Source organism: Equus caballus, chromosome 17, assembly GCF_041296265.1.
Source record: "Equus caballus isolate H_3958 breed thoroughbred chromosome 17, TB-T2T, whole genome shotgun sequence".
Lineage (NCBI taxonomy): Eukaryota > Metazoa > Chordata > Mammalia > Perissodactyla > Equidae > Equus > Equus caballus.
Window position 1 is genome coordinate 23814107 of NC_091700.1, and position 23386 is coordinate 23837492.

Here is a 23386-nt window from a genome sequence, read left to right on the forward strand (position 1 = left end):
TGAACGGGGCACCCTCAAGATGTCTGAATTAAAGGCAAACCATCCCTAATTTCGGGTACCAGCTGAAAGGAGCAGTGACTGTCAGGGCAGGAGATATTGGGCTGGAGGCAGCAGGCCTGGCCTTGCTCGGAGCATCATATTACCCTTTGCCCCCTAGACTCTCCATCTCTGTGAACACAGAGGGAAAACAGCGTGGGAAGCCAGACAAGATTGAGGCTGTTGTTAGGATATCTACTACTGTTCGCTTTCTGCTAATTTTCCTTCGTTCTCTTCATTTTAACAGAAACGTTGGAGTTTCTGGAGTACATTAGCTTGTCCCTGAAGATACTTTAGGTGCATTACAGCTTTGATTTACGTGGTTTTCATCGTCCCTTCTTATATTTTCAATATTCCTTCTCTTCCTCTAATTTTTGGAATGCTTAGATTTATTTTCTTTAAAATTGTTTTCACTTCGAATTCTATTAGTTTTCAGTTTTGTTTTTCCTCTTGATCTGTTAGTTTCTGTAATGCCTTCTGGTTTATATTTTTTATTTTGATTGCAATAATTTTATCTTTTATATCCTTGTTCTTAATTTTTTATTCTTTGTATTTTCATTTTTTTACTTTTCTAGACTTTTATCTTTTAGCCTATATTGTATTTATCCTATCTCTATTTTTTATTTAAACATTCTTTGATTTTCAATCTTGATGTGATTTAATAAATTCTCCTACTTAAAATGTTTATTAAGTGTTTTAAAATACCATTAATTAATCTTAGCTTATTTGAGTTCTTCTCCTCTTGAATGACTACTTTCCCCTATATTCTTTTCTCTGACATTTTATCTACTTTGTGATTTCATTTTAGGGCTCATACATAGTTTAGGATTTTTGGGGGGATCAGAAGGACTAGATAGGAAACACAAACATGTTCCTCAAGCCCGATGTAGGTAATAGGGGAGCAGGCAGCATGGGCACCTAGAGATGGCATGTCCTGCCTAAAAGATGCAGATGAAGAAAAGACCACTGAAGCAAATATCTAATAAAAACCAGATATTAACAGTGCTAATTTCTGAGCAGGATTATAGTATTGGTTTTTTCTTTTAGCTTGTATATATTTTCAAAATCTTACAAATGTATTGCTTTTGTAATAATGGGAGAAAAAGGAAAAAACAACAGTAAAAGACAACAATAACAAAACAGTATGCCAGACAGGCAGAACACATCTGCTGGGGGGATGTGGCAGGCAGACTCCACTGTGTGACCTTGATTTGTTTTCATATCGTCAGGAAAGAGGCTCACGTTGCGAACAGAGGAGCTGGGGGCCTTGCTCCTTGCTGCAGCCACCCTCTCTCCCCCTCTTCATCAGGCTTCACACCTTTCAATGATGGTTCTCCCCAAATCTTCACTCGCCAGGTTTCAATGCTCCTATCACCACAATTTCTTTCCAGTGAACCTACATTCCAAGTGCCACTGTTTCTTCTGAGCAACTGAATATTCTTTACATTTAATAGATATTGTGAGTCACGTTTCTTCCTTGGGTTGGAGCCATGAAGCTCAGAACCAAATAGGTGACCCACCTTTAACTACTATTCCTAGTTTCAGCATTATCTCACAAATATCCACCCAACATATGTTCGGTCTTTGATTTCCTCATTAATTTTTAATCCTGTTTTGTTGAATATGTTATGAGACATCTTAAATCTTCTTTATAATAATATAATATATAAACAATTGATTAAATGAATATGACCTGCCTCAGTTTACCTCCTCAGTCTCATCTCTGTATAAATCTTTCCATACTTCTCTCCTATTCCCTACCAACACACACACACACCCCTCCCCACATATATCAGTTTCCTGGGGCCATCCAGAATTAGCAGAGATACCTAAATTCACCACATATCCTTCATGCCTTGGCATTTGGTATATCTTCTGCCTAGAGTTGGCTCTTTGCTTAACCTTACTGGTTCCTACTCATTCTTTAGGAGTTTGAATCTTCTCCTTGAGAAACCTTCAATCAGTCTCCCTCTTTCCTACATTTCTGATTAAGATGCTTCTCCCTGCTCTCAGAGAACCCTCTGGAATAGTGTGTATCCTAACTATAACAGTTTACTTGCTTCTCTTGATCTTCTCCACTAAACTGCGAGTTTCTTGGTGGCTGAGACTTTAATTTTTCAAACATTTCCGGTAAGTGCAAGTAAAATGCTCTCTGGACACGTGTCCACATTGAAATGAGTGACGAAACATAAAATAGAAACCAACAAGAGCAATTTTAGAGGCAAGGACCTTTGTTTGGGTGAATTATATTCTTTGTAGATTTTGATCTAGTCACTTAATCATGAATCAATGTCAACGAATGACGTGATTTAAAATGGCTTGGCTTCCCTTGCAGAGTAAGGTTTCACCTATTAATATCTGTCATAATAGATTATTTGGTTTGATAGGGATTGACCTTATACTCAGTTTTATAGATAGGGAGTTCAAGTTTTCAGATTCTAACAAGTAAACATCTGCACAAGTATATTTTTGAAGCATTTTTATCTTGTCATTTATATAGCAGCCAATACATATTTCTTTAGCATTTACCATAAAACTCCAGATGTTTTCCTTCAAACGTGCTCCTTCTCCTGTCTACCCCATCTGTAATAATATCTTCTTCCTCCTCCTCAGAAGCTTGAAACCTTGAAATAACCTCTGACATTTTAATCTCCTTCTCATCTTGCTTCCAGTCAAAGGCCAAATCCCACAGATTGTACCACGGCAATACAACACATATCTGGTCTTTTCTTTCTATTCTCTTTGCCATGTTCTCAATTTGGGCCTTCATTACCTGTCACTTACTGTGTGAACTTTATAACTCCTCTCTTTGCCTCCTATCTCTCTTCTCCAAACTACTATGCCTGGATGATAGAAGTCTTCACAATGCACACAGCTCTTCCTTTCACTCTCCTCCGCAGAGCTGGGCCCAACCAAAGGGCTTAATACACTTCCTTGAACAGATAAACTACCTTCAGTGGCTCCTCAGTCTATGCAATAATGTCTGAATTTCTTAGCAAGACATTGATGGCCCTACATAGTTAAGTCCTGATCTCTTCTTCCAGCTTCACCACAAATCCCTCCAGCATTTTCCCAACTCCCCAGCTTCTCCCCACCTATGCCATTGTACTCAGTGGAGCGCCCTTCTGCCACCATCTCTGCTCGTCACAATGACATCTACCCTTTAAGGTTCAACTTTAAATGCTACTTCTTTCCTGCTTCTATTTGGATGGATATATTTTCCCTCTCCATGGTGTTGCAGTGGAATTCAATTCATAATCAACTTCTCTCCTAGAACCTACCACATTTTTTCTTGACTTACAATTTTTGCATTTGAAAATATGCCTGAGTTTCCCCTTCCATTCTAGGGATTCTCCTTGATGGCAGGAAGAAACACTTGACGTGGCATCCTCCAGAGCACCTTGCAACCCAATGTCTCCTTTTAGAAATGTTTATTGAATATAATTAGCAATTTGTAGTAACTAAGAAAACTTGTTTATCACTTATGGGTAGTGAGGGCTAGTGGATGTGACATGGGACTCTTAAAGATGAGTAAAACACAGCCCTTTCCACCAAGAATGACTCACACTGGGAACCGAGGCAATCAGGAAATCTTCCAGGATGCGTTAAAATAAAAATCCTCTGTGACCCAGGCAAGTCATTTGAATTTTTTGTGTCTTAGATGACTTATCTGTCAAATATTCTATCTTTAAGGGCTTTTCTGAGGAAAAATAAAATTTTTAAGACACCCATTCAGATCTTTAAATTTTATAGGAAAAGTCATTGGATAAATAGCCCACATATAAATGGGTTTGGAATGGTTAACTAGCAAAAACCCCAGGCCCTCATGGTCAAAGAGAATGTCTGATAATAAAGGCAAGTTGTTCAGGTAGCGTCAGTCTGGGAGTTATTTCCTTCCTGTCAAAGCCCAGGAGGCTTATATAACTCTACCTTACTACAGCACAGAGATAAAAGCCGTCCTGGGCAACTGGAACAGTTAATTTTGCAGACTACGCATTGCAAGGGAGTGTTGTACGTTTCTTTCAGGAGCAAATTAGCAACAGTAATAACCCAAGCAATAAAATGAAGACTCTGTAGTTTAATAACTGAATTTGGAGCAATTGCTCTTCAATTTTTGTAATAATATGAAAGTAAGGTACACGTGGATCTAAAAACAGCATAGGTCCCAGATGAGGATGAACAAATTAGAGAATTAGAGGAGGCTCCATATGGGACCAGCACAGGGTCATCGTCGTCAGTGACATCAGGTTATAGGGTTTGGTTTAAAAAAAAATTCCTTATTGTAACACATCGGACCATCCTATACCCTATTTGTGTTTGTTTAATAGCAAGTGTACAGTGAACTTTAATGACAATGCTTCATAAGTTTTGGTTCTGTCATTTCCACGTAATGCTTCTGTGTTGTTCGTTAAATACTGACTTCAAACAGATTTCCTTGAGGCGGTGAAAGGAATGACCTAATCAATCACCAAGTGCAGTCTTGAAAGGGAGAGGGGTGAAGGAGGGAATAATTAATATGCCCTGAACACTGGCAATTGTATGACTACTTTTTTTTTTAAAGATTGGCACCTGAGCTAACATCTGTTACCGATGTTTTTTTTTCTTCTTCTTCCCAAAGCCCCCCAATACATAGTTGTATATTCTACTTGTAGGTCCTTCTGGCTTTGCTATGTGGGATGCCACCTCAGCATGGCCTGATGAGCAGTGTCATGTCCGCACCCAGGATCCAAACCGGGGAAACCCTGGGCTGCCAAAGCGGAGCATGCAAACTCACTCAGCCATCAGGTCCATCCCCTGTATGACTACTTTTATGCTTATTTTATATGAGGGCAATGGGGGCTCGGAGACATTCAGTTATTTTCCTAAGTGAACGGTAGATGTGGACTGTCAATCCTGAGTGGTTTAATTCGAGAGCTCATGCTCTTTGCATCCCATCTACCTGCCTCCCGAGGTTCTGGGGCCCAGAGTAAGCAGACAACAAATGGCATCTAATTATGGCCTGTGCTTATCTTGCCGTAACACATGCAGCAGCCAGGTAACTTCAGATTCTCCCTCCCTTCGCCCCCCAGAAAGGTCAGGGCTCTGGGTCTGTTGGATGAGGGTCAAGAAAAGCTGACAAGCATCTGGTGGGGCAGTGTGGGATTGGGCAGCATACACAGGCCAATGTGTCTGGGGCTACACATGCGGCCAGGCACCCAGCCGCCAGGGACGCCTCAACCTTCCTGATGCTATTGCCCTCAGCTTCATGCCTTCGTGGGGGATGGAAGCCTGTTTTCCACAAGCTACCGTGGAACTTTGTAAGCCTGATACCTTGGAGCCCTCTGTCTTTGAGTGCTATTTGGGTTGCTTGGATATTAGTTATTCCTATGATATCATGAAAATCCATTCAACGAATATTAACTATATGCCTGGCATGTGTTAGGGGCTAGGATTCAAGATGAATAAGAAACAGTCTCTGCCCTATAGGAACTCCCTGTCTGGTGGGGGGACCATGAAGTAACCGTGGTAGGAAAGGCCTGTGAAGGAGTGCGAGGAGAGCCAGAGCGGGCGTGGACGACTGCAGGAAGACTCAAGCGAGGCTGACATCTGAGCTGGGCTGGGCAAGGTGAGCTTCCCAGGTGAAGAGGGGCAGGAAGGGTATTCAGACAGAAAATGCCCAGCACACGGGGAGAAGGCTAGTGTGCAGGATGTGTTAGGAAAACTGGTCAGAGCTGGATAATTATTAAAGCTTATTTGCCTTATCCTGTAGATGGTGGGAGCCTCGGAAGGTTTCTGAGAAGCAGAAAGATGCAATTAGACCTATATTTTAAAAATCACCCATAAAATAGTGTGAAGACAGACTGAAGGGGAACGAAGCCAAGGGAAATGTGTTAGAAATACTGTCACAGCACAGAAGGTGATGACAGTGACCTCAATTTGGGTAGTGGCAGTGGGAAAGGAGTGGGGGACAGGCTCGAGGGAAGCCCTGGCTGGGTGTCAGAAGAGCACGTGCCTGTTGCTCTGCTGTCTCATTAGCAGCTTCCATGGCTGTCCCGGTTCATTGGAGAAACAGCTTTCCCACGAAAATGTCACTGACTCTTCACTGGGTAACCCTGGGCAAATAACGTAACTTCTCTGTGCCTTATCTGTAAAATGGGCCTAACATCATGTAACCAGCAGATGTTACGAATGTTAAATATAACAAGTACACTGTACCGCAGATAATGAATTCTCAATACGTGTGACTTATTTTCACTTTCCCATAATTTTCCTCCTTTTAAAATAAGATTAAAACAATATACTGTCCTGCTCTCATCAGATAATTGGGTTAATATTCCAATTTGAGATAAATTTCCTCATTTTTCTGGGGAGGATTTTCTTCTTGTGAGATGTAGGTATGTAGATGTGGGTATTTATTTCACTCTAGTGTCAAGATAAAAATAGATACTATCCTTCAAAAGAAGGCTAGAGCAAGTGGAGCGTGTTTATAAAGATTTATGTATGGAGCTAAATTAATTCTTACGAACTGAGGTATTTGTAATCATTACTTCACTTCATTCTGAGAACAAGTACAAATGAACATGTCAAAAACGATGACAATTATTATGCTTTTATAATCTGATTTCTTACATATTCTAATTATATTCTTTTAATTAGCAACCAGTCTTTGTTCGTTACTTCTCCAAAGTGAGACTGAACTCAGTTCCTAATGCAAAACAGTTTGTAATTTTTATGTAAGATGACACGCTATTAAGTAAAAAGAATGACAATTGTTTTTCCACTAAAGACTTAGTAATGATAAAAGAGAACTTAAGCAAATCACTGAGCAAGTATCTAATTTATAAAGCGTCTTGAAAAAGTCACTGTGTCATCTCTATCACATTCATCGGATTCAAAGTAAAGATGACACTAAAACTGCCTGCATTTCAACTTTGGAAATTTATCCAACATTTTGACCAGGCAAGGGTAAAGAGGAACAAAGATGGCACATTTCAAGAGTTTTAAAAATGGAGTTGTGAACATCTTATTAGGACCGCGTTGGAGAGCTCGTTCATATGTATGAGAGTTGTAATAGTGCTGGACAGCACGCGTTCAGCTCACTCGCGGGTCCAGGCCCGTGTACCACGTGCTTCACACGCATCAGATCACGGAACGTGAATGATTGATTGCCTTGCTGCACTGGAATTCTCTTTTGCATGATGCCATGTCACCACCTCTCTTGCTCCCAAATTTAATTTTACTACCTCAGCATGATACCACTTCATGGGGATAAGGGCATTGTATATGAGGTTGGACAAAGATTTACAGAAAAAAAAAAAGGGAGTAACAGAGTCTTGGGCAGTTAGAAGTAGCTAGTCTCCATGACCCCACTTTACAGGCTCTGTGTGTCTTTTATATACTAGAACAATTACATGTTTTGTTCTTGGAGATACACACTGAAGTATTTAGAGTAATGTGTCTTGGTGTCAGCAACTTACCTTCAAGAGGTTGAGAAAAAAAGTCATGAGCACATACAGAGAGAGAGAGAGAGAGAGAGATAGAGAGAGAGAGAGAGCGGGAGAGGGAGGGAGGGAGAGACTGTGATGACAAATGAAGCAAATGTCGCTGTGTCTAGACTATCGGTGAATCTGGACGAAAGGTATACGGGTTTTCATTGGACCATTCCTCCAAATTTTCTTTACATTTGAACATTTTCACTATAAAAAATTAGAGGAAACTCCCCCCAAACTAAAAAAACATATGTGATGAAGAACTTTTTAAGATTTAGCAGTAGTTGAAGGGCAACAGAATTTGTACGTTCTATGGATTTTGACAAATATATAATGTCATGTGTCCACCATTATAATATCATACAGAGTATTTTCACTGCCCTAAAAATCCTCTCTGCTCTGCCTATGCACTCCTCCCTCCCCCTAACCCCTGGCATCCACTCAGCTTTTTTACTGTCTCCATAGTTTTGTCATTGAGTTGGAATCATATAGTGTGTAGCCTTTTTAGACTGGCTTCTCTCATTTAGCAATATGTATTTCAGATTCCTCCACTTTTTTTCAAGGCCTGACAGCTCATTTCTCTTTATCATTGAATAAAATCCCATTGTCTGGATAAACTACAGTTTGTTTACCCATTAATCTACTGAAGGATATCTTGGTAGCTTCCAGTGTTTGGTGATTATAAATAAACATTTGGGTGTAGGCGTTTGTGTGGGCATAAGTTTTCAACTCCTTTGGGTAAACACCCAAGAGCACAATTGCTAGACTGTGTGATGAGACTATGCTTAGCTTTGTAAGAAACTGACACACTGTCTTCCAAAGTGGCTGTACCATTTTGCATTCCCACCAGCAGTGAATGAGCGTTTCTGTTGCTCCACATCCTTGCCAGCATTTAGTATTATTAATTTTTGGATTTTAGCCATTCTAGAAGGTACGTTGTGGTATTTCATTATTGTCTTAATTTGCAATTCTCAGACATATAATGTTGAGCATACGCTATTTGCCATCTGTATGTTGCCATCTCTACTTTGATGAGGTGTCTGTTCAGATCTTCTGCTCTTTCTAAAATTGGGTTGTTTTCTTATTGAGATTTGAATGGCTTTTTTTTAAGCGGGTCATCTCATGAACAGAGTCAGGGTTCAAATGTATTCATTTGTTTGGTAGCTATGGCAGAAAATGCACTTCCCTTCTCCCTTAGTAACAGAACCCTGACAATGTTGTAAATGAGGTCCCTAGCTTAAAATACTTAGTATTTCAGAATTGCAGTTAGGGGTGGTCAGTGTGACATGGGTCTGGCCAATAAGAAACAAGCAGAAGGTGCTGGTCGGAGCTTCCTGGAAAGATTATTAAAGGGCAAGACTTGGCTGGCATGCACCTCTTTGATCTTTTGCCTGTTGTGTTACCCATCCCCCTACCATTTTCCAGAATGTGATACAATGCCCATGAGGGGAGCAGCCATCTTGTAGGATGAAGACAAAGTCACATGTCAAGGACAGTAGAGGCAATGGATAGAAGGAGCCTGAGATAGATTGACGTTGTGGAGACGTTGAAGAAACCCCAGGGCTCTCTCCAGACTTTTTATGTGATAAGAAGCACCCCCATGTGGTAAGCACTTTAGTCAAGGTTCTGTCACAGGCGCCTAATTCACTCCCTGATTCGGCAACATTTTTCAAGCACTATTAAGTGTGAGGCCCCCTAACAAGACTACTCTGAGCAATTTTTATTTAAAGGACTGGCTCACAGAAGCACTATATTTGAAAGAATTTCTCTATATTATGGACACAATACTAAGGATAGAGTTATAATTACTACATGTTCAGCAATGTACTAGGCATTATGGGGGCCGGAAACAAGAGAATAAAATAAGGACCTTACCTCATGGAACTTACCATCTAATTAGAGAGCTAAGACTGGCCTACATGATACAATCCCAAACACCTCAGGACAGTATGATTAAGGGCTAATAGTGGATGCCAAACTCAGTGTAGCAGCAGTTCATATAAGGCGGGGTTACTGAAGAGGGAAGAAGCAAAGGAAATGTGGTTAGCAACCTTGAAAACACACTCTGGGTAGCCTATACCTTCACATTTCTGAGCTCTAAATCAGTGACCTAAATATAGACATGGAAGCTGTTTTCCTGGGTAACTGAAGACAAAATGAAGGAGAGTCATTTTAATTTGCATGCCAATTCAGCTTTGAATTCAGCAGAAATTTATCACTCTGGTTACAATATTTCAAATACAGGGACACTGTAATCATTCACTAAAATCCTGTTTACCCTATTAATTACCAGTATATTTCATGGCGACAGGATGTGGAAACTAAGTATATGTCATCTTAAAATAGAGCTTTTAAAATCCTTCCTTTGGAAGCAGTGTAGATGAACAGATTACACAGGAAGACGGATGCGTGATTTTTCCTCTGCATTTCTGGTTCTGCAAACTTTGCTAAAATTGTTATCACCTCTATCCATTTTTCCTACCTTTTAGTTGCTGTTACAGCTGGAACAGGTGTGGATAGCTATCACACGTCTGTAAAGACAAGAGCAAGACAACCTAAATTAGTTTTTATTGGACTCTTTATTGGAATTTGAACCTTTTTCCTAAAAGTTTTTCAATTTAGTGATCTTGTTTGTAACTAATAAAGAAGAAAACCACGCAGATAAAATAAAGACAACATTTCTATTTGATGTTTTTAAACTCCTTTCCTTCAGGACCTAGGAGAACAGACTTGGCTTTCCTTTCTTTTCTTCTCTTCCTTTCCTTTCCTCCTCCCTTCTGAAGTTTACGCCGGAGTCATCAAGTACCACCTGGCTATGTTTCCATTGTCACTGGGCTTAGCTTGGGAGTTTCAGGGATATCCTGTATCTAATAGTTACTGTAGATTTTCTCACATCTGGGGTAGACGGTGTTTGGAGATAGGGTGAAGAAAAAGGGAAGAATCTGTAGAGGGAGATGAGAAGATTTTGGCAGAATGTTAACGGATTTGAGAAGGGCATAAAACCAACCGATGACATGGCTATAATTCTCTCGGGGTTGCCTGAACCCTCAGCCCTGCAGGACGTCTGACACTACAGGTAGACCTCTGTTTCCAGGAGCCCTCAAAACCCAGGTGAGCCTAGGGTATAGGTGGAAACTCAAAAGGGACTGCAGTGGGCACATCGTCAGCAGGGGTGATACAAGGCCCCTTCGATAAACTCGGCTCAAAGTATCCCTACCCCTTCGCTCTGAAAGGGAGCCGGGTCAAAGCCTCATCGCGACCCGGCGGCGGAGGACCAAGGGTGGGAGCCACCTCCTCCGCAATCCCCCGCCCCTCGGCGCCGACGCTCCGCCGCTCTTGTCGCTTCTCCATTGGCTGAGACGCTCGCCAATCCTGGTGAAGCGGACGGGCGAGCGGGCCCTGGTTGGTGGAGCCGGCGCTGAGCCTCCCTCTTGCTCCGGCCGGGCCCCCCGCCGGGAGGGGGCGTGGCCGCGGCCGTGGCCGGGCCGGAGGCGGCGTCGCGGGCGCCGCTGCGTGCGGTGTGGTGCGGGGCGGGGGCGCCGGGCGGCCGCGGCGCGGCGGGACCATGGAGCTCGGAGCGCTGCCCCGGCGCCGGCGGCGGGCCCGCGGACCGGTGAGTGCGGGCTCCGGCCGGCCGGGCTCCCCGGTCCTGAGCCCTTCCTTCTCGGCTGCGGGCCGGGCGGCTGCCCCGGGGGAGGGGCGGGCGCGGGCCGGGCCCCCGCAGCCCCGCGGCCAAGTGAAGTTGCTGCATCGCGCCGGGCGCGCTCGGCCGGGCGGCGGGGCCCACTGCGGGCCGCGGCGCCGCCCCGCGCTTCACCCTGCAGCCCGGCTGCATCCTCTCCGCCGGCTCCCTCGCCGACCGGGGCTTCCCGCCGGCGCGGCCCGGCGGCCGTTCTCTCCCGCGCCGCCCCCCGGCTCTCGGGCTCCGGCGCTGCCCGGTGCGCGCTCCCCGGGCTGCGGAGCAGGCGCCGGCCATCCCGGCCCCAGGTGACGTGCGGGCCTTGGCTCACGCCCCATGCACGGCGCCCGCGGCTGCCCCGCGTCCGGGACCTCCACATCCCTCCGGGCTCCGCGCGCCCTCCTCCGCGTCTGGCCCAGTCCCGCGTGCCCCCCGCCCCGGGCTCCGGCCCTCCCCAGCCCCGGCTTCGCCCTCCCCGAGCCCTCTGCGCCCCAGGGCTGCGGGCCTGCGGGGCTCCCGGCCTCAGCAGCGAGTCTTGACTCTCCGAGGGCAGGGAAGGGGTCGGGCAGCCCGCGAGAGGCGTGCTGCTGGGCGAGGGGAGAGGGCTGCGCGCCCGGAGCCGCTTCGCCCGGATGGCTCGTCCCCGGGAGACTTTCCCTGCGCGGCGGGCGGGGGCCGCGGCGCCTGGCTCTCGCGCCTCCTCCGCGCCAGAGCTTCAGCGAGTGGAAAACCTTTTCCTCTCCGTCTGTGATACTTAGGGGCAATGGCGATTTCTTCTTCGTTTAATCTCCTTGCGAGGGATCGTTCCCGGGTGGAGAGCAGAGTTCTTAATTATTAAGAAGCTGAGCAATGGGCTTAGGGAGGAATGGGAGCATCTCATTTTCTTAGCTGCTATTGGACGGAATAGGAGCTCTTTCTCATTTGGGGATTAATTTTAAATTCGCGGTTACTCCCAGCAATAATTTTTGAGTTTTTGAAAACTGAAAATAAAAAAGGCCAGTTTTTGCCTTAAAGCTATCCAAATCAAATGCATAATGGGGCATGAAATTTTAATAAGATTCGGAATCCACATTTTATAAGGGGAGAGGCTAGCCATTTGAATCTTTTGCATCCTAAAAATTAGGTTTGTCTAAGGCTTAAAATGTCTGCTTGTCTATCAAAACCAAGTTCAAAGTGCTGTAATTGACTTATCTTTCTATTGCCTCTTGGGCAAATTCTGTTGAACATTGGTTGCTTGTTTTTGTATTTGCTTTACCCAACTTTCCTTTTCTAGCAGTGAAACAATGCAGTGATTCTTTAAAGCTAGTTCTTTTATCTACTTGAGAGGTTAAACAAAAGAAAGCTGGGTTTGACCTTTCCCATAGGCAGTTCTTATTGTGTGTCTGGTCTCCTTTCTAATAGCATCCACATAGTACTCATTTTTCTTTATATTTAAAGATCTTAATTTCTATTCACAAAAGCTGTGTCTTTTCAAATGTTTGAAGCTCATTAGGTTAGAAAGTTTGATTGACTTTATATATTTATGGTCTGACCTGTATTCACTGTTTTCTTGAAACATTCAAAGAAGCTTGTTCTTGAGCTCTCAACATATACAAATTGTTCTTGCACTTCCAATTGCTGACATGAAGTTGCTTTATAAATTGTTTTATCTGTTTGCTTAAAATTTATGACGTAGTAGACAATGATGTGCTCACTATTTTTAAAAATTCTGAAAATAAAGGTGAAACACTTTGCTAAGTGGTCATGCCAACATTGTAGCCTCCTAGCTATTCTCAATGTGTCTTCGTAGACATACTTTACACTTCCCATAGAAACCTGCATGTGGCGAATAACCATTTGGTTATTGGAACGTTTCTACTAAAACAACGACCTATGGTAAGTATTAAAAGAATTGCCTGTACTAGTGGGCCGCTGCTAGTGGTGTCCTTTTAGAGTTCCAAGAAGTTTCTTTGAAGAATACTTACAGATTATGTTTTCCGCTCCCATGTGCTGTTATCCTTCCTTCTGTTTTCTTGGGAGTGCCTCCACATTGTTGTACAGACCTTAAATTCTCAACTTCTCTTTTCAGTCCTTTTTTCTTTAGTACCCTGTTTTCCTCTTTGAGGCCGGGTTTTCTTGAGACCTGCCCTTGGGCATTTGGAACCAAATGTTGCTTGAGTCCATGTCTTCTTCTTCAGGAGTGGTTCTGTACCCATGACTTAATATTATGCTGGAAATACAGGAATGTTGTAGACCAGAAATGCATAAATAATGCATATTGTGAAATAAATTTACTGTCACTATGGAGATATATGGAGTAAAAAGTCTCGGTTCCCTTTTCCTCTTCTTATTGCTGCCCTTGTCCTGTTTCTTTCCCTAAAGGTAACCACACTTAATGTTATGGCATGTATATAGCCTTCCAGAATTTTTTCAGTAACCTTTTTTATTCAAAATCCACTTAGTGAACACCTCCTAAGTACCAGGCACTGTTTTTTTTCCCCCTGAGGAAGATTCCTCCTGAGCTAACATCTGTACCAGTCTTCCTCTGTTTTTTAGTATGTGGGCTGCCAGCACAGCATGGCCACTAACAGTGATGTAGGTCCACCCCTGGGAACTGAACCCTGGCTGCTGAAGCGGAGCGTGCTGAAGTTAACCACCAGGCCACTGGGGCTGGCCCAACCAGGCACTATTTTAATACTGGGATTGCAGAAATAAGAGATGAGAGCTTTCAAGATGCTCCTAGTCTACTGAGACACACAGTTTCTATGCAGTGCAATAAGCGCCATGAGAGAGTCAGTCAGCAGTGAGGGCTGTGGAGCATCCATGAATGACCTAATCCATTCATTCACTGGCTTTATTCATTTAGTGTACTTCAGAGTTTATAATATGTGCTGGCGATGCAAAGATAAACAAGGCAGATACCTCTGTCAGCCCCAGATGAGCTGACTGCTGAGCTCAGGTCTCAGAGAGTTTTAACTGTTGGTCACAGTGCAGTGTAGGATAAGTGCCCTGAGAGGGGCTACCTGCAGGAGCTTGTAGGATGCCTACAAACCCAAGCTTTGGGACTATTCAGAGATGAGAGAAGCCTCCAGGAGAAGTAGGAGAAAAGGAATCCGTCAAAGTCTGGGTTGAGGAGAGTGTACAAAGTCTTGTTGGGGAGATGGTGCATTGGAGCAACTAAAAACGAAATTTAGTATGGTGGTGCAGTAGAGTGCAATGGCAGGGAAGTGGCCAGAGATGAGACAGGAAAAGTAACTAGGGGCCTGGCCACATAGGGTCTTGTGATTCCTGTTATAAGGAGTTTGAACCACTTTATGGGCAGTAGGAAATGGTTGGAGGATTCTGAGCCAAAGAAGGACAGAATCAGATGTACCCTTTGGAGAATGGATGGATAAGAGGGGGCAAGGCTGGAAGGAGGAGGTAGGATTGCTGGGACTTGGTTGTTGGTTGGATGTGTGTGTGTGCGTTTGTGTGTCTGTGATGGGGGAATTGGGAGAGTGAGGAGTTCAGGGCAGTGCCAAGTGCTGGCTGGATGGTTGGGTGGATCATGGTGCCATTCTTAGGGAGCGGGAGGGCCAGCAGCAGCCATTTTGGGGAAAAAATGATGGGTTACACTTGGCCTTGTTAATTTAAGGTGCCTGTGGGCCGTAGTGTTCAGTTGGCTACCTTAGGGATCTAGAAATTGGGAGGGGTCTGGCCTAGAGACACACATTTGAGCTGTTTGCTGAGGTGCTGCGATGAGCTCGCAGGGAGACTGTGGGATATTAAATTAAGTCGTTGAAGGAAACACAGCAATACGTGACGTGTCGAACCCTGTGGAAACTACTAGCTCAGAGTAGTTAAGTCTCTGCAGTAGGTTGCACTGCGTTCCTTTCAATGATGTCCTCGTTGTAAAGCTGGGTTTTCAGTGGTTGCTGCCCTTTGTGAAGATCAGTGTGGAACAGGAAATAAGGGAGGTGGTATCCAGTCTGACTCCTAGGTTTGCAAAGTTGTGAGGTGCTCAACACATGCACACATACCATTAGTAAATACTTGTGGTTTATTTAAGAATGGAATAAAAATACTCATTTTCTTTCAATTGAAGGGTACTTTTTTTAAATGGGTACTAAGTTGTTGGGGGCATAAATAGTTAAGTAATTAAAGCTTACCTAACGATTCCATTAATCATTAGGCATTTCTTTGGCCTGAAACACTAGGCGCAGTGAACAGAGAAAATTCTAGAACCTCTGCCTTTGCCTGTATTTGTTAATGGAGGCTTTTGGAGTAGATAAGGTTATTCAAGAAGCGTGTATGGAGTGAGAAGAGGAGTGGTGTAGAAAGTGATCGGAGGAACTCTTGTGTTTAAAAGTTGGACAGGAGACTAGGCTCCCACATTGAGTCTGAGAAGGATGAGGCCTGGGGGCATGAACGGTGGCTTGGAGGCCATGGTCCAAGAGAACCTCAGCCAAGAGGTCATTAGTAATATAGGTGACAGCAATGGCGACACAGTGATGGGGACAGGAGCGAGATGGCCAGTTTGTAAGAGAACCCTCTTACATAATAGTGGGTGGGAGCAGGAAGTGGAGCCAGTGTGCGTGGACCACTCTTAGTAAGTGTGGTGGTAAAGGGTGGCTATAGGAGGGTAGGTGAAGGGGAACCTTTTCTTCCTTTAAATGGAGGGATTTGAGCATGTTAAAGAACCACGAGGGAGAGGGTGCTAGAGAGAGCTCCAGTCAGATAGTGATTTCAGAGTTTCCATTGGATTTAGCTCTGGGATGTAATTACTGATTTTGGCAAGAGGAGTCTCGGGGGAGCCTTATTGCTGTGGATTAAGGAGTGAATGTGCCAAGCGGGGAAGCTAGTCAGGCAGGGTAGACAGTTCTTTCTAAAACTTGATGTTAGAGAGGAAAGAGAGGCAGTCACTAGAGAGTGACGTCTGGTACAGGGTGTTGTTTTTTTTTTTTTTTTAACATTGACTTTATTTTCTCTCATTAAAAAAAACTAAGATCTTTTTACTTCCTTTCTCAAGGCATGGTTTTCTTAGGACGGTTTGGTCCTTCTCAGGGTGTGTTCCCTGGGCATGCTTGCCTCTTTCTAGGTCCTGGTGTCCTCTGGAGGTCGTATTCTCTCTGTGCCTGTCCCCTCTAGCTGCCCTGTTCTCTCTGAGGCATCCTTTCTCCTGCAGTGCGTTCTCTCCTGCTTCCCTCCAGGCCAGTTTGTTCGTTTGGTTTGTGTCAGAGCCTCTCCTCCCATCTTAATGGATGTCCCCGGATGAGAATGTTTTTCCATACGCAGATTTCGCTCTTAATCTTTGGAGCCACCCTGTTGTGTTTCTTCTTCCTCTTCTTTGAGGTTAGCTCTTTTTTTCCGTTGACTTTAAAAAAAAATTTTTTTAAACATCTCAAACACCCCAGAGAATTTTCTCCTCTTTCGGGTCCACTAGAGCTTCTAGGGCCTTGACCCTGAGCTCAGCATCTGGGATCATTTTTCCACCTTTTACTTGTGAAATTTCCCCTTGTGCCTGTTCTTAGGATGCCCTCCGACCTCCTGGAGCAATGACCTTGAAATTAATCCAAAGATATCTTCTGCTGTGTTATATATTCTTGAACTTTTTTGGTGTTTCACTTACTTAAAATTTTTCTTTCTTGTAGTTTTTGCTTTATGTTTCCTTTCAGTTCATCCACAAGTGGTTGAATGCCTCCTTTGTATCATTCTGGTTACTGGGAATAGCAGTGCTGGTATGACCGAGCTCCTGTCCTCACAAAGCTGGAGAGATAATAGAGGGTAAATTGTCTGGCTGAGTAACCGTAAAGTGCTTGTGGGCAGGAGCCAGACAGCATGGTGCCTTGCACACATCAGTGCTTAGTGGGTGTGTTCCAGCTTTGTCAGATAACCTCATAAACGTCGTGGTCCTGTCAAGACTGTTGTCAGGCCGTAACCTTAGCTTACAGGGGTAACAGTCAGTGCCTTCTCCCCTCCAGCCGGCCATATGCCCACAGGCTTTGTGATCTTTGGTCTTTGAGTCTTCTGTTTTCTAGCAATTGAAAACCATATTGAATTTTTAAAAGGTCTGCTCCGGTGCATGCTGAAGATTTTATTGCTGTGCTGCAGCACTTCCATTTTAGGTCGTCTCATAGCATCCTCTCACTGAGTGCTGTTACCCATTTTCTGTGTTTGGTGGATTGTATTGTAATATAAAAGTATGGGTGTGGGGGCTGGCCCCGTGGCCGAGTGGTTAAGTTCGCGCGCTCCGCTACAGGCGGCCCAGTGTTTCGTTAGTTCGAATCCTGGGCGCGGACATGGCACTGCTCATCAGACCACGCTGAGGCAGCGTCCCACATGCCACAACTAGAAGAACCCACAACGAAGAATACACAACTATGTACAGGGGGGCTTTGGGGAGAAAAAGGAAAAAATAAAATCTTTAAAAAAAAAAAAAAAAAAGTATGGGTGTGATTGTGAACTAGAATCCGTGTGGCCATATTCTGTCAGCTAAATGGAGGAGTGGTGTATTCTTTGCACATAGTAGATCCTTAACAAATATTTTTTCATTGACTGAATATGTCATGTGTTTTGATTCACGACCATGTAATAAGCTGAACACTATCACAACTATGTAATTTTAAAAACTTAGCTGAGTCATTTTGTCCTACTCATATCATGCTTGTTTTTTCAGCCCCTCAGAATATGTACATGACAGGTTGTTTTGTTTCTTGCCTGTTTTGCTGTGTAGTCCTGTGTTAGGGAATTACTGAGGCGGAGTTCAGCCCTGGATTCCCTTTGTAAATCGTTGCTGGGCTGTATTCTTTCCTAGGTTTAGAATTAATGCTTATGGAGAGGCTTATGGATTTAAGTTGCTCCCTGTGGTGCATGCAAGGAATAGTGTCTAAACACTTAGGGAGTAAAGCATCTAGTCAAATTTGAGGGATGACATTAACTAGAAAGGTAGCAAGTACAGAGAGGGAGAAATTTATGCTTATGTTTGTATCATTCTGAGAGAGGCTCTTGCACAGCTTAGAATGAGGAGGAACAGACAGTAACATCTTAATTTTAGGAGGAAGGTTGTAATTTTCTAATATAAGACACATGTCCATTTTCAGTAGAAATAGGAAAACACTTTTTGTTTTATAACCAACCCTGTTTAAAACATAGCTTGGTTCTTGGTTTTCCATAGGGTTTGTCTCCTATTTTTGTGAATCTTTTCGAGTTAATTATCCTGGTTTTTGATTTAAATGCTAGAAATACACATAAACCCCCAAATTCCCCAATCACCATTCTTCAGATTTTAATTACACGCTGGAAACAACATTGTTTCCAAGGTCTTTACTAAAATGTGAATTGTTCTGTGAGATATCCCAGGGAGGAAGATTATTAAAATGTTACTCCTTTTTAAAAATTGGCGTTGTAATTTTGAATAGTTACAAAGCTTATCAATGATAATGAAGTTCATACCTGAGCCATCATTCGAGTTTTCACAGCTTTTGTGCTGTCTGTGCATTGTATTACATAGGCAAATTAAAAGCTCCCTTCATTTCCGAAATGTTCAGTTTCCTCCCTTTTTGTTGTTCGTGCCATCCAGTCAGTTCTGATTCTTAGACACCCTGTGTACAGCACAGTGGAACTCTGCCCAGTCTTTTTTGCTCCATCCTCTCACCTCCTGCACTCTATCAGACAATGCTCCACTGCTATTCACAGGGTTTTCATGGCCAATTTTTCGGAAGTAAGTGTCCAGGTCCTTCTTTCTAGTCTTAGTCTGGAAGCTCCACTGAAACCTGTCCACCATGGGTGACCCTGGTGGCATTTAAAATCCTGGTGGCATAGCTTTCAGCATCACAGCAACATGCAGCCACCACAGTGTGACACCTGACTGACAGGTAGTCTCGTTCCCTGACTGGAAAACGAACCCAGGCCACGGTGGTGAGAATGCTGAATCTTAACCACTAGACCACCCGTCCCTCATAGTACTCTAAAAAAAAAAATTATGGAAATGACAAAACCTCAGGGACGTCATTTGAAAGAATTGTATAGGGATTAGGTATTAAAGGATTTAGAACAGAGTTTTTCTTTTAAGCTGCATTTGTGGTTACTCTTTCTTGCTAGACAAGAGTTTAGAAGTTTGTGGTTTCATTTCTCAGGCTATTTGGTTTCTAAAGATTGTCATATTTCGTTTGAGACAAAATATGTTGCTGCGCATTTTAATATTTACTCAGCATTCTTTCCCTTTTTGGACACTGATATAACTTAGATCAACTGCATATAAGTGAAAGTTACAAATACAGTTTTAAGTAGAATATATACTTTACCCTAATTTCTCTTGTTTGAGATGCTTATGACTTTATTAAATGTAAACAGTGGAGGCTTGTCTCACTTGTCCTCCATTAAATAAAGATTTGAGTTAGTTTATGGGAAATACTCACAATAAAGCTGAATATAAATAATGGGAATTAAAACAATGTGAGGATCAGGAATTAGAACAGTAAGACCTATAGTTTCAACAAGATTGAGGGCCGCCTGGTTCAGTGTTTTAGACGCGGGGGTCTAACTGCTTTAATAACTGCAAGATTTCAGTGACTCGGCACAAGAAATATCTATTTCTCACCCGTGTTGAAGCTTAGTGTTGGGGTCCCTGTGGGGTGGTCTTGCATGGGGCCATTCAGGTGGTCAGACTTTTTCTACCTTGTGGCTTAGCGTCTGGTAGGAAGCGGGAACCTGCTCAGTTCAGCTGGTGGCTGAAAGAGAAGCCCTGTAGGGGACATCTTAGGGGCCAGCACACAGCACCTCTCATCCCACTGGCCATACTCATTTCTTCAGAGGGTCAAACTAACATGGTTTATGTGCTTTCTAGTGTAAGAAAGGACGCATTGCATATCCTTCAAACAGCCATTCGGGAATAAAATTAATCTCAAATAGATTTTTTGGTAAACGGTGTATAGAAACTAGTTTGAAATAATCTTTTTTTTTTTTTTGAAGATTAGCCCTAAGCTAACATCTGCTGTCGATCCTCTTCTTTTTGCTGAGGAAGACCGGCCCTGAACTAACATCTGTGCCCATCTTCCTCTGTTTTGTATGGGACGCCTGCCACAGCATGGCTTAACAAGTGGTGCGAAGGTCTCCACCTGGGATCCAAACCAGCGAACCCCGGGGCCGCTGAAGCAGAACGTGGGAACTTAACGGGCGCGCCACCGGGCAGGCCCCTGAAGTTATCTTCTTGATGAGCTTGAAGTGCTGGTATTTTGTGTTGTTAATTAAAAATAGCTTTAAAGACCAAGAACAGAGAGATGGTTGGTTAGTTCAAAGTCAATGTACTGCATGATAAGCTTTTTCCAGAACAGGGGTTGGTAAACTGTAGCCTGTGGGCCAAATCTGGCCTTTTGCCTAATTTGGAAAGAACATTTTATTGGAACATAGACTTGCCCATTTGTTACGTATTGCCTGTGGCTGCTTTCAGGCTACAAGGCAGAATTGAGTAGAGTTAAGTAGTTCCAACAGGGACTGTCTGACCTGCAAAGTGTAAAATATTTACTGCCTGACCCTTCCCAGCCAAGCTTCCTGATCCGTATTCCAGAGGGTGAATTTCTGCCCTTTCTTCTGGAGATCACATTCTACTAGGGAAGAAAGACACTAAATAAGCAACCTAAGTACGTGTAGTAATAACGGCTATAAATAAAGAAGCAAGGGGAGAGAGTTTCAGGGACTGCCATTTTTATCGTGTGGGCGGGGCAGGTGTCTCTGAGGTGACACTTGAGCAGAGGTGTGACTGAAGGTGAAGGAGTGAGCCGGTCAGGCATATATTTTGGGAAAGAGCTTTATGGAGGAAGGAGTAGCCAGTGCGAAGCCCTTTCAGGTGCAAGGAGGGCAGTGTGGGTGTGTGTGGGTGTGTGTGGTCACAGAGGCAATAAAGGGTCGGATGCTGTGAGGCCTGATAGACCAGGTTGGTGGCTCTTAGGGTTTTATTCTGAGTGAGATGGAAAGTCATTGCAGGGTTTTAAGCGGGGACATGATATCATTTGACTTCGATTTTAAAAGGCTCGCTTCTGTGTAGAGAGTAACCGTAGGGGACAAGAGTAGGAGGAGAGTGTCTTGGTGTGCTAGGCATTGTAGATGCTGAGGATATCCAGGCGAAGCAAACAGTCCCTGGTCTCCAGGGGCTGATAGTGTAGCGGAGAACAACAAGTAAGAGGTCACTGTGGTGTAGTGCTGTAGGTGGAGAAGAAAAGGTGCCCTGGGATCGCATAGGAGGGGTGCTTGATCCAAACTGGGAGATGACGCTTGACCTGAGAAAATGGAGGACACTAATCAAGACTGATTTCGTGGCTGTTCTATACCTGAGCTCTGAGATTCTTGGAAGGAGCACGTGAACAGACAGCCAAATCATCAAGGGTTCTAGCAGAGGTGGCAGAGGGTTTCAGATCCTAACGGTTGATCTGTGGAGCCCTGTGAGAGGATGATTCTAAGGCAGCGTCGAGGCTCATGGGATCCAATGCAATGCGCACTAAGAGGCGAGGATGATCTTTGCCATCTTTGCCAGAGAGCAGGACCAAGGTGATTTTAGACTGAAGAGATTAGTACCACAGGGCTGTAGAGAAGTCTTGTGTTTTTCTATGGAATGTGTTGTAGAGCCTGCTAACTTTTCTCATGAGCCCAGCAGCATGAATTAGTTGCAAAAGGTACTTGTGAGTAATTAAACAAATTGGTCTGCTGTCTGGTGTTATTAGATAGGACCCAGTTAAACTTTGGAAGTTATCCGTAAAAATGATATTTATTTTTAAGATAGGTGATGTTAAGCCATTTTGGATAATAATTAGCTGAAAAAATTGCTGCCTTTTTTATTGGTGTAGAGGAGGTTATTCACCTTTCTCTTCTCTATACTAGAGTGTCTAGATCATCCAAAAAGAATTTTACTGATTACAATACAATTTTTAAAAGAAATAAGGAGAAAAAAATAGATACATTCACAATCAGAGAGGGAGGTTTTTTTTTTTTATAGTGTCTTTGTAACTAATAGAACAAATTTTGGTAAGGATATGGAAGATTTAAACAACAGTTGATAAACTTGCCTTGCATGTCTAGACGCTGACCCTAACAACTGCAGAATGCACCTTCTTTACTTGTGCATGTGGACATTCACCCAAACTGTTAGCCTGCAGGGCAGAAGCAAGGCTCAGAATATTTCAGAGGATTGAAATTGAACAGAACAGTGTTCTCTAAATTAAACTAAAATCAGTACCAAAATGTAACTAGAAAATCTTTTCTAAATAACCCATGGGTCTTAGAAGATGTATTCCAATGGCAATTAGAAAAATTGAGAAAATATTTTGATGAGAAGTAATACAAGAATACTGTATATCAGAATTTGTGGGGTGCAGCTAAAGTCATGCTTAGAGGAAAGTTTATAGCCTTAAATACATATTAGGAAAGAAGAAAGACCAAAATTAGAAAAAGAACAACAAACTAAACACATTACAAGAGGAGAAATTAATAAAATAGAAAGCAAATATACAGTAGAGAACATCTTCAGTGCTAGTTGTTCTTTTGGAAAGACTGATCATGTCAATAATTTGGTGAGAGTAATCAATTTCAGAAAGATAGAGGCACAAGTAACCAGTATCAGGAATGAAAAAGGAAGCATCACAAAGGATCCTACAGACGTTAAAGGTATTTAACAAAATGTGCTAATAAATTTTAACTTTCAGTTAAATGGTGAAATTTCTCCTGTCATTGTGGTTTTGTTATTCATTTAAATAAGACCTGGGTTCATTTGTTTTAGTATGTGTTCAGTTTTAGGTCTTTCCCATCCTTGTTGATTTGATTTTCTTTCAACATAATTTAACATGCTTCCAAAAATCAAAACTATACAAAAAAGTATGCTCAGAGAAATATCACTCTTTTCTATGTCCCTTTAACTCTGCCCTGCCTTCCCCCTTGCAGGTAACTGACTTCACCATTTTCTGGTTTCTTTTTGTGAAGATATATGTATGTTTTCTTATTTGCCTTTCTTTCATATGCAGAAGGTCATATACTATATATGTTCTGTTGAACTTTACTTTTTTCACTTAGGAATGTATCCTGGAAAGTACTCCATATCAAACCCTAGAGCTCTTCAGTATTTTATTAATTTGTTTATTTTACAGGTGCATAGATCTGTGTATATAATGTGGTATGGCCACCCTGGCTTCTATATTTGGGCATTTAGTTAATTTCCAATATTTTGCAATTACAAATAATGTTGCTATGAATAACCCTG

The 23386-nt window shown here is 43.0% G+C and overlaps 1 protein-coding gene across 11 annotated transcripts in view; it reads left to right on the top strand.

Moving 5' to 3' along the window:
• The first annotated feature begins 10979 nt into the window (after positions 1-10979).
• The window catches only part of WASF3 (WASP family member 3), a 122025-nt gene continuing 109618 nt past the window's right edge, over positions 10980-23386 (top strand). For 8 of the 11 annotated variants that reach the window (XM_023621433.2, XM_070240178.1, XM_070240166.1 and 5 more), the window contains exon 1: positions 10980-11118. The gene's annotated coding sequence lies outside the window, so the exon portion shown is untranslated. Of the gene's footprint in view, positions 11119-11243; positions 11493-20112; positions 20371-23386 lie in introns of those variants that run through there. The other 3 variants (XM_070240165.1, XM_070240174.1, XM_070240176.1) reach the window with 3 other exon arrangements.